This window comes from Hyla sarda, chromosome 4 (assembly GCF_029499605.1).
Source record: "Hyla sarda isolate aHylSar1 chromosome 4, aHylSar1.hap1, whole genome shotgun sequence".
NCBI classification, from domain to species: Eukaryota; Metazoa; Chordata; class Amphibia; order Anura; family Hylidae; genus Hyla; species Hyla sarda.
The window spans coordinates 170149436-170166100 of record NC_079192.1 but is presented as its reverse complement, the minus strand read 5'-3'; the positions used below and the strand labels follow the sequence as shown (position 1 = coordinate 170166100).

Below are 16665 nucleotides of genomic sequence, written 5' to 3'. Positions count from 1 at the left end.
ATATAGTAACAGTGAGCAGCCCAGCCCCACACAGCACCCTTTAGTTTTCAACAGCAGCTCCACTAATGCTAAATAGAACTGTGTGAAGCAAGCCTCTTTACTGGTCAGTCACAGGACTTCATTGTACCGCATCTTCAGCGAATCACAAGGGATCAGTACACACCGCCCATTCACTAATCACAGGATCGTACTATGTGTTTATGCCTCGGCTATGTAGGTTATTGAATTTCTCTCTGCACAACAAGGTCTGTTGTATTCGATTTTTCATGTTTGTATCCTGCGTTTTTCAGTTGGTGTGTGATCCCACAGCATAAAAGCGGGAAAAGCTGAAATAATATTTTCCTACAGAACTGAAAGGCCTTCTGTTTTGCTGCAAATGAGTCACAAACACTTTCTCAATAGCCCATGAATATTACCAGCATACATTCACATAAAAAAAGGTACTTAAAGATTATAAGGTTTTTAATACATTTTATAACATATTTAGAGTCACAAATACTGGCAGGCATTGAGATGCGCAGAGTCACATTGGTAAGGCTGGGTTCACATGTATCAGTTGTCCCACATAGTTTCCCTCCGACGTGCATCACAGGGAACTGATCACATTCATTTAAATGGGAAATTTCACAATCATCCAGCGTCTCAATTTGGATGGTTAGACACGCCGGAGGTCACTGGACAGGGGAACGCAGCTTGCTGCATTCCCCTGTCCGCCTTCCAGAAATAATGGACGCTGGATGCCATACAACTGACGACAACATGACATCAGTTCTGGCATCAGATGCGTAGAGATATAGGCAGAGTTCACCTATGCAGGATGCCGGACATATGTTAAAGGATAACTCCGGATATGGCAACTTATTCCCTATCCTAAGGATAGGGAATAAGTGTTAGATCACGGGTAGTATGCATAAAATGAGCGTTTTTGACAACACCACGAAGCTACGGCCGTCACGTCCCCTCCATGCAGTTCTATGGCAGAGCCGGAGATTGCCGAAAGCAGCCCTATGGCTCTCTCATGGAGTTGCATGGAGGGGGCGTGTCAGCGACCGCTTCGTGTGATGGTCGACACTCCCCATTCATTCTGAGAATCGGGGCTCCATTTGGGAGATCGCAGGGGGCCCCCAGTGGTCTAACACTTAGGATAGGGGTTAAGTTGCAATATCCCAGAGTTATCCTTTAACTTAACCTTAGAAGAAAGCTGACTCTCTAATGCCACATATTAAAGGCAGCAGTCCTGTAAGTAACTAACCCAATAAAGAGCCTATAAATATCAGTAGGGATTGTCATCCAAACCACAATCTGCTCCAAAAGGAATAGGACCCCTCAATAGATAGCAGTTACAGTGTTCTTGCCCCTTATTAGTACATGGCAGGGTGGTATCTGGCTGAGAGAGAGGGTATTCATGTCTGAGGGCGTAGTTTTCTACTTGTAGAGAACACCTAGCTGGTTTAGGGAGTCTCATGGCACAGATTTCCTTGGAAACAGGTACACAAATAAGGCTTTTGAATGGATCACACATTGACTTACAGGGTAGCTACCTCCAATATCTGGCACTAGAGAGCCAGATTTATTCTGAAGGAGAGCCAATTTGCATCCTTTTTTTCTCAGGGAGCATTGCCTTACTATATGCTTTGCCAGCTTGGTGGTCTACACAAGGAGAAACACTACCCCCCTGTTTCATTGTAGACATGCAAAATCTCTTGCTAGGACCCTCAGCCATTAGCTGTGATCTGTGGGGAAAGCCGACATCAAGAGCATCATGTACTATGCCCCCCTTCTTTTTTTTTTACTTTTCCTGGTATTCATTTTGACCACATAAATGTAGTCTCTACATGTTTGGAAACTTTGGTGTACCAGCAATCTGTAACCAAGTTTCTAATTTTTTTAACCTCTCTCTTGAAGAAAATGCACCAAAACAGGTGATCAATTTTTAGAAAATTAGCTGAAATGGTGAACTGGGTGAAAAAACAAGGAAATCTTGGCACATTTTTGGCGCCCCACGTTAATAAATGAAGTGAAATACATTTCTCTATACTTTTTTCACCTACATTTACACAGAAGTCCATAGTACATAAGGCCCCAATTGTTCACTTTCCCTCCAGCACCACCAGAGGAGAAAAGAAGCTGGACACATCGAAATTAATGTGTTGGTTGAATAAATGCACATGTATATAAAATGCACAGATGTGCTAGGTCCACCAGAGCAAAATATGCTCAAAATAGCTCATCTTACCCCAATAATGTGTTTGTTAATGGGTTTCTTTCTGCTACTTGTTTACATGTGTAAAAATTTTTAATATTTTCCAATATTACCAACACTATATGTTATTCTCCATTCCGCCAACACTTGAATAGCATAGAAGGTGACAACATTGTGGTGGTCCAGTATGTGAGGTGTTACCCCGTACCTTTGCTGCCCTGTCAGGCAGCCTCCCTACAGTGTCCCCTGGGCCCCCTTGCATCTGTCCCTTCATGTAAATGTGTTTATGATGTATTATACCATGTAATGTGTTCAGAAAGCGTTGTCACTTTAAGACTGTTACCATGTGACTTGTCATGTGATTGTTACCCAGGAGGTACCAGTGACCAGGTGATCCCAGGGGTGACCTATGGGCTCCCTGCTAGTCTCCCACATATAAGCCCTGGAGCTAGCTCTCTCTTTCCTTACAAGTCTTTGCTGAGGTCAAGTCGAGTCCTAGAGAGTGCCCAGAGTCATAGGAGGCCTCAAGTCCAGTTAGCAGCCACAAGCAGCTACAAGTAAGCCACAGTCTCAGTATTGTCAGTCATCAGTCAAGTCAGTCACAGTCATCATTTGTCAGGTCAACGTGGCCTGCATTAAATTGACACCATCTACTACAAGTCCCAGCAGGTCCTTAAGGTCTCTGAGTCACTGGTCACCTCCGTGGGCCCTGGCTGAACTGTATAGACTTTACCATCTGTCTACCCTCAGTAAAGCTACCGTTATCCGTAACTTGGCGTCGGAGTCATTATTACCCCCGTGCTCAGCCAAGTATCTAGTGGTATAGCTTTGGGTGATATCAAGTTTAAACCACGCCCTGGCGTCACGAATACAAGGGGTTAATGCCATATGCCCCTAGGGTAATTCTATCTGCCCTTTGCATCACACCCCTCTACCACAACGTTTGGCATCACAAACAGGATACGGGTGTGTGCCTTATGCGACAAGTCCTCCCCCTCAGTCTGAACTGTGTCCAGTATTGTCAGAAAATCGCATGCCGATGCAAATAAAAGTTGCACCAGAAAGTGTACGGGACTTTATCAGTGAAAAGTGTTATACTCAAGGTGCTTTTAAAAAAGAGGGGGAGGTGAAGAAAAAGCTGGTGTCCGCCATTGTGAAACATTTAAGTACTGTGTCTACCATGTGCAAGATCAGATCAGAATCTACATGTTGTCAAGTATTGCCTGTACCTGCAAGGGTTAAAGATGTGCCTGAGAAGCGCGCAAAAATGTCCTGCGCTGGTCAGTGTCCCGCCCCTCGGCGTGAAAACCATGTTGCTGTATCGATGCCGAAGTGGAACTGTAAAGATCCGCCCCTTGTTGCCGGGGGAGCGGAAGTCAGCACTGCACCGCTGACACACTTCCGGCCGACAGCCATTTTCCCAAAGCCCTGCATAAAAGGAGCAGTGCTGCCGGATCCTCCCCGTTTGCCGGAAGTCAGCAAGTGGAGCAACATGGCAGAACAGGCAAGTACAAGTGCAGAGAGTCCCAAGATGGCGCCAGAGGCCCGGAAAGTTGCATCAGTGCACCTGTTTCAAGAGTTAGCTGACCGTCTCCAGAAGATCTCCATCGGGGCCGAAGAGGCCTACTACCAAGTCCCGCTGCCCGAGGACGATGGAGACTGGCCACCGATCCTGGCGGAGGGAACGCCAGCATCTTCTCTTGCGTCATCGCCAGTGAGGCTGTCCCCTTACCACCGGACCTGGGGGTCCTAGGCAGAAATTCACACTGAGGAGTCAGAAGTGAGTTCCCCAGCTGCTGCCGCTTTCTCTACCCCTCCTTCTACCTCTAGCCCAGAGCAAACACCCCAGGTCCAGAAGTCTGCAGCACATCCCCGGTCCCCAGCTTTACCAAAGAGGTTGTTTGGCGATGAGCCTGGACTAATACAGTATATGAAGGAGCACCTTCTTCCCCTGCGCCAGGGAAGCCCTATCCCTCAGTTCCGACAGTCCTGCTGCTGCAGTACAAATAGTGGTCACCATCAGCCCCACCATTACAGAGTCTTCTTTGTCCCGGGTGAACTGGAACACCATTAGAGGGGGCACAGTCCTGTGGATCTCGCTATATGTCCAAGCCTCAGAAGCAGTCTGACAGGTGAGGCCGAGATGGCAAGTTTCCAAGTTAAAGAAGCCTACCAGTGATAATTCTGGTATGTGTCACTAACTTAACTTTGTGAAGTACTTTTGTTGTCTACAGGTTATGCAACGTTTAAGAAGACGTGCCTGACAAACTTGTCAAGAAGTTTATTTGTAACCATTTGCGTAAGTGTATGTGCCCGGCATTTAGTTGTGGTTCTTTACTAAGAACTCTAAAGAGTACCTGAACTGTGGAGCGGTACTAGGAACAAAAAGAATAATATGTGTATATACTGTTAAAGTAATATATTTTGCTATTATCTTTTTGCAAGTGAGTATTCGTGTAAGTGTACTATAATGTTTATGGTGTCCTGTAATAAAATGTATATAACGTGTTACAGTGGCTTTCCGGCCGAACTCTCCGGCCGTGAGTGATCCTTGTCCCCGCTGCCGGTGGGGCTGAGATTCGCATCACGGGACATGGGACATCCCGCATGGGAGTCTCAGCCCGTCACTCCCCTTCTTCTGTCTCTGCTTCCTGGTGTCCCCACAGCTGCGGCGTGCGTGCCTTCGCCCCTAGGGTAATTCCATCTGCCCTTTGCATCACACCCCTCTACCCCAACTTGATCTAGTGTGGTCCCCTGCCCAGTATCAAAATTAGATTGGTTAGACATTGTTTAGGAATTTGAAGGCCTCACAAATGAATGGTTACAATGGGAGTTTCACTTTTAATCCCTTCTCTAAATATGACAATATACTCACGTACAACCAAAGAACACTATATTCAGAATTCCTCCTCTGCTATCCTTGTGTTTCCATTTTGTTAGTTGTTTGTGGATAGAAAAGTCCATAGCCAAGCCAATCAACAGAACTATTCCCATCTGACAGGAAGATAAGTGGGCTCTTCTTGTAGGAGGCAATGACCTGTTCTTTTGTGTGACTATAATTATATGAGATAATTTTAGTGACCATACACATGGAAGGGTAAGCAGGAAGGTAGAGACTTAAGAGGAATTTTTTTGTAATGTAAAGAGGGACAATCCAATTGTTACGTTCTGCGCTCCAGCCTCACACGCTGGCCGTGAGCGCATGGTCCCCTTACCTTCTGCTGCCGACGGGGCTGGGACACGCACTGCGGGACGCACCCGCATGCGAGCCCCAGTCCGTCACTCTCCGGGTGTTTCCCCTGCCTCTGCTTCCACCTCTCTGCTCCAGCGCATGTGTCCCCGTCCCTTAGGGCGTGCGCACGCCGGAGCTTTAAGATTTAAAGGGCCAGTACGCTCATTAGTGTAACCACCTGTGTCTTGTTGATAAATTCCTCCACCCTCCTCAGTTCTCTGCCGGATCTTTGTTGCCTTGTGCCCTAGAGAAAGCGTTCCTTTGTATTGCCTTGCCATGTACCAGATCTCCTGCTCTTGTGACCTTGACCTTGCTTCTCTGCCGCCTGCCTACTGAACTTCTGCTACGTCCCGACTACGCTACTGTGCTGCCTGCCCTGACCTACAGCTATCCTGACTACGAGTTGTCTCATCCCTTCTGTGCTTCGCACCTCCTCAGCCGCGTGTGTGGTCGAGCTGTTGCCGGGGGTTACGACCTGGGTGTCGCCTGCAGCAGCAAGCCCATCCTGCTTTGCGGCGGGCTCTGGTGAAGACCAGCGGCACCTTAGACTCCGTTCCCTGGCACGGTCCGAGTCATCTGCCAGACAGGTCCAGCGGATCCACATACATCGGTCCACAGGTCCAGCGGATCCACATACACACAGAAACCAATTTACCCCTTAGGGCAAAAGCCTACAGCTGGCATAGGCATTACATTACAGTTAGCTGGTGATGCCACCATTATTGTGTTTCCCCTTTAATCCAGTGTTTCCCAACCCAGTCCTCAAGGCACACCAACAGTCCAGGACTTAAATTTTTCCCTGTTCTATTCCAATGGAGTAACTGAAAAAACCCAGAATGTTGGTGTGCCTTGAGGACTGGTTTGGGAAACACTGCAAGTTTAATCAATTATGAAGTGAGGAAGGCTTACTATTTCATACTATCTGCTGTCAAGGAAAACAAAGATCAGGTGTGTTGGTTTTAAAGTGCTTATAAACACAAAAGTCCCTTGATACAGTTTTCCTTTATATGTATAGGAATCAATGGCATAAGTCTATAGCACAAGGTATATTGCAAAACCTCACCATAGAAACTTATACAGTATACAGTGTACCTGAACAACATTACTTCAGTTAGGTGCATATTGACATCACTCAGCAAAGTTACCAGCTTTCTCCAACTCTTTCACTTTTATTTTATGCTTCATTGCTTCACAATGTGTACTGATAAAACTTTATACAAAAATTTGTCTGATCTTAATCAGATGGACAAAGGTCAGAAGGACAAAGACCTGTGCTCCATCCTGCCGCGCACTACATTTCTATTTTGCTTGGATAGCAATATAAGGACTCTGAGGGCATTCCACTGGAAAATGATGTCTGTAACAGAGTTCCATTCTTTTCAATGGGATTTTGCTGCTCTGTTCACAATTTGCTGCCAGCAGAAAGTACTTCCGCATAAAGAATGGACATGGTTACTCTTTCAGTGGAACTCCATTAGGACTGCATTCCCGTCTATGGAGATGGTAATATTCATGCGGTCCTACCGCCAAAATAATTGTAAGCACTTCGGTCATTCAGTCAGCGGAATTCCACTAGCTGAGTGTCCACAGGGTTAAGGTCTAACAGGGTGGACACCTATCGGCCACACTGGCCTTGTTTTTCTAGTCATATCTGTGTTGGCCCCCTTCGGACTGCAGGAGGCGACACCTAAGGCTGCTAATACAAGTGGCCTCATGGCATAAGCGCCCATGGGTGGAACTGACCAAGAAATTACTATAATCAAAAGATTTGCACTTTCCCTGTATTTTGAACCTATTCCGGTTTGCCTTTTGCCTTAAAAATACTGAGCAAGTACTATGTGTGAACATAGCCTCAAAAATGACTTTCAAGAAGTTTCTAGGACTGCATAGGCTGACAAAGATGAGAAAGATATGAGGTTCTACTCATAAGATTTTCGATAAAGTTTCATATATGCACATTATACTGATGCATACAATATAATAGTAGACATGTTTTTAAAGTTTATGCAACAACACGAACGACATACTGTACATTATTTCAAACTCCTATAGACTGGAACATTTAATTTGAGTTTTCCTTTGGAAACTTCTAATAGTTAAAGGAGTGCTCCAGAGGGAAACATTTTTTCGAATTAACTGGTGCCAGAAAGTTATAAAGATTTCTAAATTATGTCTATTTAAAAACCGTAAGCCTTCAAGTACTTACCAGCTGCTGTATGAGGAAGTTATGTAGTTCCTCTCAGTATGACCATAGTACTCCATGCTGACACCTCTGTCCGTGTCAGGAACTGTCCGGAACAGCAGAGGTTCACTATAGGGATTTGCTCTTCCTCTGGACAGTTCCTGATACAGACAGAGGTGGCAGCAGAAAGCACTGTGGTCAGACTGGAAAGAACTATACAACTTCCTCTGGAGCATACAGCAGTTGATAAGTACTTAAAATACTAGAAATAATGTATAAATCTGTATAACTTTCTGACACCGCTGATTTGAAAACATGTATTTTTCCTTTGGGGTATCCCTTTAAATGCATTTCATTAATACATGTCATGATCCTGTTCTTTTCATGCAGACCAAGCAGTTGAAACGTGGCTAAAAATATGACAGTTTACCCCAGTGATATACCAGCCAAAGGGTTTTTATGAAAGGGTTATTTCAGCACCAGACATATATGGTCTATACAATTAAAGGGATTTAACATAGCTGGAAATTGTGAATGTATGCAACATTGCTAGACAAACACTATCTATGCTCTTCAAGCCAAATGGGGAAAACAATAGATGCTTACACACTACTAAATGTGCATGTTCATCATCAAGTTTCTGTCGTAACATTTGTCTTGTCTTAAAGAAAGTTCTTAATTTACCCATGTCCTTTTTATTTAGTTACTAGAATAATAAGAGCACAGTGATAGTACAGTATATTGGAGTACACTGTCTACAGAACACCATGCTACTTTAGAAGGATCCAGAAGATTCTGGGCAGAATACATTTTAGTTTCCATAGTTCAAATGCAAAGCTTAGCTATAAATAGTATATAAATCAATGAAAAGATAATAAACCAGGAGTTGAATATGTAATCTAGGAAGAGATATATTATGTCTGTGAATGAGAGGGAGTAGAGTTTTTGCTTCTAGCTTTCCATAACGCTTACGCAATTATATTGTGCTTTGGCAGATATAGTTTCAACACTTAGTTTATTTCACTATGGACTTGTAAAGCTACTGTAACTTTAAATGGTTTCATTGTTTTACCCAACTACATTTTTAAAGTCAGTTGTATTCTGGTTTTACCAAGTAAAGGTTCTTCAATGTATTATAACATTTTTCAATATACTTCATGTGTTAATTCCACGTGGTTTCTGATGAAGATCTCTCCTTGTTTATTACAAAGGCAATTAAAATCTGTCTATGTGTGGCAGTCATGGAGAGTTAGACAGGCTGTGGTATGGTGCGTGACTCGGGGTAGTAAGATGTATCACTCCGTGATGCCAGGGCACCGTTAACCTACAAGGTCCGAGAATAGGACAGATTCTCCTGGGCCAGACAGGGGATAATAAATACACTGATGCCAAGTTATGGATAAGATTTGATTTGAGTAGTTAATCTGTTTTCCCTCAGTCAGCAGCACAATGATGGGTTAACACTTTCCCCTGTGACCTTGCAGGACCTGGGAATTTTTATTGAAAAACTGATTAGTGGCACCTCCCCTAGTGTATATATTCCCCTAATTGCTCCCAGCTCAGTGGGTACTTTAATAGTAAACAAAAAATAATAAATAATAGAAGAAAGGGATGGAAGCTTGTGCTGCTGACAAGACTAAGGGAAAACAGATTAACTACTCAAATCCAATCTTTCCTATCGTCTGTCAGCAGCACAATGATGGGATTTAAGTAGCAGTATCCCTGGGACGGCAACCTTATTTAACAGAATCTAACACTGTTTTAACCAATTCTGAGTTTGATGCACTCAAGGTATGAAACTTATAATGTTTGAAAAAGGTTCTTGGTGTGGACCAAGAGGCACTCTGACAGATTTTCTCTAGAGGCACAGAGCTTCTCTCTGCCCAAGTAGTAGACATGGCCCTCATTGAATGAGCCTTTGTAAATTCCGGAGGGCTTCTGTTATCCAACTGATAACATAAAAAAAAATACAGCCTGTAATCCATCTAGACGGATGGTTTGGAGGCTAATTTTCCTTTGCCTTTTCCCTGATATGTGACAAATACATTTTTGTCCTCGCGGAATAATCTGGTTCTTTCAATGTGTATCTGTAAACATCTCACTATGTCCAAGGTTGAGAAGTTAGATTCTTCCATTTCTTCAGGTTCTGGAGAATACTTGCATAAAGTAAAAGAAGGACACTTTGGAAGAATCAAAGGTAGTAATCTTAAGAAAGCTTTTTCTGGCAGCAATATTAGATTGGGCTCCTCAGAAGAGAAGGCCTGCAACTCCCCAACTCGCTTGGCCATAGTGATGGCTAATAGGAATAAAGTCTTGAATGATAACAGCTTTAATGATGCCTCTTCCAAAGGCTCAAACGGAGTACCACAAAGTTATTTTAGAACAAAAGACAAGTCCCAGGGTGCAACAGGTTGGACTAGCCCGGGTCTTATCCGGCCCACTGCCCTAACAAAGTCCTTTGCCTGTTGAATTTGTAAAAGTTTGGTCTGCAAAAAAACTGACATAGCTGCAACTTGTACTTTTATAGTACTGGGAAAAAAACTAATATTTGAGGAAATGAAGGAGAATCTGTGTTAATGTTTTTTTTCCCCGGCACCAGGAAAAAGGCTTTATTTGTATAGGCTTTATTTGTGGCAGCACTTCTGGAGTGTGCCAAAGTATCTAAGACCTTGTCAGGAAACCCTTTGTCCTTTAATATGGACCTATTAATCTCCACACCGTCAGGTTGAATGCCTTCAGATTGTGACAAAGACACGATCCCCGAGATACCAGATTCTGGTCTAGGGGGAGTTTCCAGTAGACTCCCCTGCTCATGGACATTAGTCGGGAGAATCAAGATCTCTTGGGCCAAAAAGGGATTACTGCCAACACTGAGGCCTGTTCCTGTTTGATTTTTTACAATACCCTCGGTATAATCGCTGTAGGTGGAGAAATGTATGCTAGTTGGAACTTCCACGGAATTCACATGGCATTTATCACCAGAGGACAATCTGTGACATAAAGGGAACAAAACCTTTCTACCTTGACATTCATTCTGGTGGCCATAAAATCTACCTATGGTAATCCCCACTGATCCATAATCTGCTTAAAAAGTCTGAATTTAGAGACCATTCTCCTGGAATGGTGAGGCTCCTGCTCAGATGATCCCCTGAGATATTCAGGCTGCCTCTGATGTGGACAGTGCATAACCTGGTTATCTTTTTCTCTGCCCATGCCAAGATCTGGTGCCGCCTTGTTTATATAAAATATGGCGGCCATGTTGTCCTACTTCACTCGTACAGCTTTCTCCAGTAGATGGGGTTCAAAATGTCAAGCGCATAATAGATTGCTCTTAACTCTCTGATATTTGAGGAGAGTTGACTCCCTGTGTGGCTCCATGTTCCTGACACTGTCATCTGTAGAAGATGTGCTCCCCATCCTGTGCCTGAGGCTTTTGTAGTTAATAATGTCCAGGCTGGTGCCAGAAGCAACCTTCCGTCCCTGAGATCGTTCCCGAAAGACCGTCTGGTAGCTTCTGAGAGGCAATGAAGTGATTCTAGACCTTAAGCTGACCTGTTTGAAACTTGAAGAACCTCTAACTGTAGGGGTCTCAGATGCCAGAGGGCCCATGGAACCGCCTCCGCAAATGAGGATAGAGTTCTGACGGAGACCAAGCGAGGTACCCTGAGGAACTGAAATCCTGCCTGAATGTGTTCTTTCCTTGGGGTGGTGAGGTGTAATCTCATAGTTTGGGAGTTTATGACAAATCCTAAAAAGGTCTTTATTCTGGCGGGGGTTAAATCTGATTTCTCTTGATTTATTAATCATCCCAACTGCTCTAATAGAGCTAGGGTGACCTCTATATACTCCTCGAGCATCTGAGCAGAGCTGGCGATTATTAGCCAATCGTCTAAATATGGGATCATTCTGATGCCCTGTAATCTGAGAACTGATACCACTGCAGAGACTACCTGTCGTTATACCGAAGGGCCACACCTTGAACAGAAGGTGGTGAAGAATACCTTTTTTTTTCTTACTGCTACCCTTAGGAATTTTCTGTGTTCTGGCAGAATGGTATATGAAAGTAGGCATCCTTCAGGTCGATTGTTGCTAGGAAATCCCCTCTTGATAAGAGGGTATGAACCGACCTGATGAACTCCATACGGAAATACTTTTTTCTAAGTGTTGATTTAAATATCTTAGGTCTATGATTAGCCTTAACTTGCTTGAAGGCTTTGGAATTTGAAATATTGGAGAGCACACACCTGTTCTGATTTCTTCTGCGGGGACTGGCTCCAGAGTGGAAAGCGATATTAGCTCCATGATGGATTCCTCTAACAGCTTCTCTCTTGTTCCTTTATTTCTTGGCGGATTTATAAACATGTCTGCGGGGTGAGAAAGAAAGGAAAGCGCATAGCCTCCTTGAATAATGCTGATGACCCAAGGGTCTTTTATTTTTGCAATCCACACAAGAAGAAACAGAGATAACCGACCATAACAAAAACCATAACAAAAACCATAACAAATATTAAAGCATCACCTGAGTAACAGGGCCTAGCGCAGGCACCTGAAGCAATGTTTTCCTGACAGGATGCACTCCAGTACTGGGATACCACATATGGTAATGTAATAGGCACACAAGGGCCGTACTAAGTAAATTTATAGTACAGTTAAAGGGGTACTCCAGTGGAGCAGGAACAGACAAAGTGTGCTCAGCACACTAAACAAATACCGTCCTACAGAGGGGCCCCAGTTTGTAGTGACTTATGTTCCTACTGTTTTTATGAATAAAGAAATCTGATTGGGTGGATGTGGCACATCTACTTACTTCTCCGCTATTTGATGTCTTACCTGATCTGTTGCTATGTGCCAAGCACACCCAGTAATCAGTTGAAGAATCCTGTTGACAACTGCCCTGTGTGCAGACTTACAGAGACAGTCTATATGCTTGTGATGTGCCAGGCTTCCCTTTCTTTCTAATTGGATTTGATTCTATAGAGGAAGTTGTGTAGTTCTTTCCAGTCTGACCAAAGGGCTCTCTGCTGACACCTCTGTCCATGTCAGGAACTGTCCAGAGTATGAGAGGTTTGCTTTGGGGATTTTCTCCTACTCTGGACAGTTCCTGACACGGAGAGAGCTGTCAGCAGAGAGCACTGTGGTCAGACTGAAAAGAACTACAAAACTTTCTCTGTAGTATACAGCAGCTGATAAGTACTGAAAAGATTAAGATTTTTAAATAGAAGTGATTTACAAATCTGTATAACTTTCAAACATTTGTATTCCACCAGAGTACCCCTTTAAACTCTCTGTGCACTCCAAGTTTCCCCAAAAAAATTAAGAAAAAGTGTTTCATAGGGGATAATATTTGAATATTTGACTGAGAGGTGTATAGTTAACGGTTTTGCACACCTCAACAGGTCGGGCAGCCATAGCACAACACCTGAAATCCCTTATCCCAGCCAGACCTTCCTTTCTATAGGATCCATCTTTAGGCCGGTTAATCCAAACTGCAGTATACACCAGGAGAAAAATGGCATTACTAACATGGATTCTCTTGGCAATGATCCACGTACCATGTCCTTGACCCCACCAGGACCAATGGCGTACCTGTACGCCCTCGACGTTTCCATTCACCGCCGGTAACTGCGCAGTGAACAGAACGGGATGCCTGCTGAAATTATTCAGCAGGCATCCTGTGTAAACCCCTGGGGGGTCCTAAGACCCCCCATGTCAGCGATCGCCGCAAATCATCAGGGCGATTCTGGGTGACTGGTACTGTTCGAGCCAGTCACCCTTGCCCAGCAGGGCCAACCAATCACAGTACCTGCTGGGCAGTGATCGGTGGTTTCCCTTTGGCGGAGGAGGTCCTATACCTGATCAGCTGGAGGCACACTTTTTCTATGAAAAAGGGTGCCTCCAGCTGCTGCATAACTATAACTCCCAGCATGCACAGACAGCCAAAGGGCATTCTGGAAGTTGTTGTTGTGCCTCCAGTTGTTGCAAAACTACAACATCCAGCATGCCCTTTGGCTGTGCATGCTGGGAGTTTTATTATACAACAACAGGGAGGTGAGTGCTGTGTACCTCCAGCTGTTGTATAATACAACTCTCAGCATGCACAGCCAAAGGGCATGCTGGGAGTTGTAGTTTTGCAACAGCTGGAGGCACAAGTACAACTCCCAGCATTCCCTTTAGCTGTCTGTGTATGCTGGGAGTTATAGTTACGAACAGCTGGAGGCACACTTTTTCATGGAAAAAAATGTGCCTACAGCTGTTGCATAACTATAACTCCCAGCATGCACAGACAGCCAAAGGGCATTCTGGGAGTTATAGTTGTGCCTCCAGCTGTTGTAAAACTACAACTCCCAGCATGCACTTTGGCTGTCAATGCACGCTGAGAGTTGTAATTTTACAACAGCTGAAGGCACACTGGTTGTGAAATAGTGAGAGTTTGTTACCTAACTCAATGTTTTGTAACCAATTTGCCTCCAGTTGTTGCAAAACTACAACTCCCAGCATAACTGACCGTACATGCTGGGAGTTGTAGTTTTGCAACAGCTGGAGGTTTGCACCCTGCTCACCCATGTGACTGTACAGGGTCCATTCACATGGGCGGGGGTTTATAGTGAGTTTCCCATTGCAAGTTTGAGATGCGGCAAATTTTCCGCCGAAGCTCAAACTCCTAGCGGCAAACTTGCTGTAAACCAAACCGCATGAATGTACCCTAAAAAAACACACACTACACAAAACAAAGAGTAAATCCCTACATATACACACAATGGGGATTTGCTCTTGCTATGGGGATTTGCTCTTGCTCTGGACAGTTCCTGACATGGACAGAGGTGTCAGCAGAGAGCACTGTGGTCAGACAGAAAATAAATTCAGAAAGAAAAGAACTTACTCTGTATTATACAGCAGCTTATAAGTACTGGAAGGGTTAAGATTTTTAAATAGAAGTAATATACAAATCTGTTTAACTTTCTACCACCAGTTGATAAAAAAAAAAAAATGTTTTTCTAATGGTCAGATTTGCAAAAAATTCTCTGGTCCTTAAAGTGAAAATGGGCTTGGTCCTTAAGGGGTTAATGTTAATGTTTTTATTTTCCATATAAATATAAAGAGTGCATGTAAAATGTGTTTCAAATTATTATTAGGTAGGTACACCAATATATTTTCTAGGAACTATGTAAACAATGCTGGAGATCACAGAAAAATGTCCAGTTTCTTTAAAAAAGAGGAAAGGAAATCCTTTGTTGACACACTAGTATGGCACCATGACTCCAATTATTAGCATTAACGGGGGTGGTGACAAAACAAGGGTCCATTGTAGGGACAAAGTATATAGCTTAAAGGGGTACTCCGGTGGAAAAAAAATATTTTATTTTTTAAATAAACTGGTGCCAGAAAGTTAAACAGATCTGTAAATTACACCTATTATAAAAACCTAATCCTTCCAGTACTTATTAGCGGCTGTATATTAGAGAGGAAATTCTTTCCTTTTTGGATTTCTTTTCTGTCATGACCACAGTGCTCTCTGCTGACACTTCTGTTCATGTCAAGAATTGTCCAGAGAAAATCCCCATAGCAAACATATGCTGCTCTGGCCAGTTTCTAAAATGGACAGAGGTGTCAGCAGAGAGCACTGTGGTTGTGACAGAAAAGAAATCCCAAAAGAAAAAGAATTTGCTCTGTAGTATACAGACACTAATAAGTACTGGAAGGAATAATCATTTTTAATAGAAGTAATTTACAAATCTGCTTAACTTTCTGGCACCAGTTGATTTAAAAAATAAAATGTTTTCCACCGGAGTATCCCTTTAAGTTGTCATGGCACCCATATCAGACAAAATTAGGCTTCAAAATTAAAATCTGAACCACAAACTAGATTAGATTAGAACTAGCCAGGCTTCAGATTATCATCTATTAGGCTAGGTTCAGACTACGGAATCTCCGGACAGAAAATTTCCGCCCGGAGATTTCAAGTGCGGCCAGCGCTGACTGAATCAGTCGGTGCTAGGACCGCGCGGACACTGCAGTCTCCAATAGACTGCAATGTGTTCAGCGTGGATTTCCGCCTGAAGAAAGAGCAACCCCTTTCTTCAGGCGGAAATTTCCAAGCGGATTTTACGTTCACAAATTCCGAAGTGTGAATTTGTGAACGGAAACCCATTCACTACACTATACATTTTAGCAAGCGGAATTTCCGCCTGCAATTTCAATGAGTCATTTAAATATATATCATAATGCTTAGTTTGACAAGAGGAAATTTGCAAATCTAGAGGTATGTCTGTGAAGGGGCCTTTAAAGGGGTACTCTGCTCCTAGACCTTTGGATAGGGGACTTCCGCGATCTCCCTGCTGCACCCGGCATTCGTTTAGAGCATTGGGTGCAGCACCCGAGGATCGTGACGTCACGTCTTAAGGACTCAGGGCGTACCTGTATGCCCTGAACCCAGTCCCGGTGTGAAAAAAGGGGTCACGCCGTGATCCCGCATCACTCCGGGTCGGTCCCAGCTGCTAATGAGAGCCGGGACCCTGGGCTAACAGCGTGCGGCACCGATCATTGTGCCGCGCGCTGTTAACCCTTCAGACGCGGCGATCAAAGTTGACCGCCGCATCTGAAAACTAAAGTAAACGCTTCCCGGCAGCTCAGTCGGGCTGATCGGGTCATTGCGATAAAATTTGCGTCGATTGATTGCTCCAAGCCTGAGCTACAGGCTTCAGCAATCAAGCCCCTATCTCACTGATCCGTGCAAAGCTATGGCTTTGCAGGGATCAGCATAGGAGATCAGTGTGTGCAGTGTTATAGCTCCCTATGGGAGCTACAACACTGCAAAAAAAAAAGGGAAAAAAAAAAGTTAACAAAGGTCATTTAACCCCTTCCCTAATAAAAGTTTGAATCACCCCCCTTTTTCCCATAAAAAAAAACTGTGTAAATAAAAATTAAAATTAACATATGTGGTATCGCCGCATGCGGAAATGTCCGAACTATAAAATGATATCATTAATTAAACCGCACGGTCAATGGTGTATGCGCAAAAAAATAGCAAAGTACAAAATAGCATATTTT

The 16665-nt window shown here is 43.8% G+C and overlaps 1 long non-coding RNA gene across 3 annotated transcripts in view; it reads right to left on the bottom strand.

Annotated features, from left to right (window-relative positions):
- Positions 1-16665, bottom strand: part of LOC130368692 (uncharacterized) — a 73933-nt gene that overhangs the window by 15141 nt on the left and 42127 nt on the right. The window contains exon 1 of one of the 3 annotated variants that reach the window (XR_008892540.1): positions 11862-11970. The exons of the other annotated variants lie outside the window; for them this stretch is intronic. This is a non-coding gene — a long non-coding RNA (uncharacterized LOC130368692). Of the gene's footprint in view, positions 1-11861; positions 11971-16665 lie in introns of those variants that run through there. 3 annotated transcript variants of the gene reach the window in all.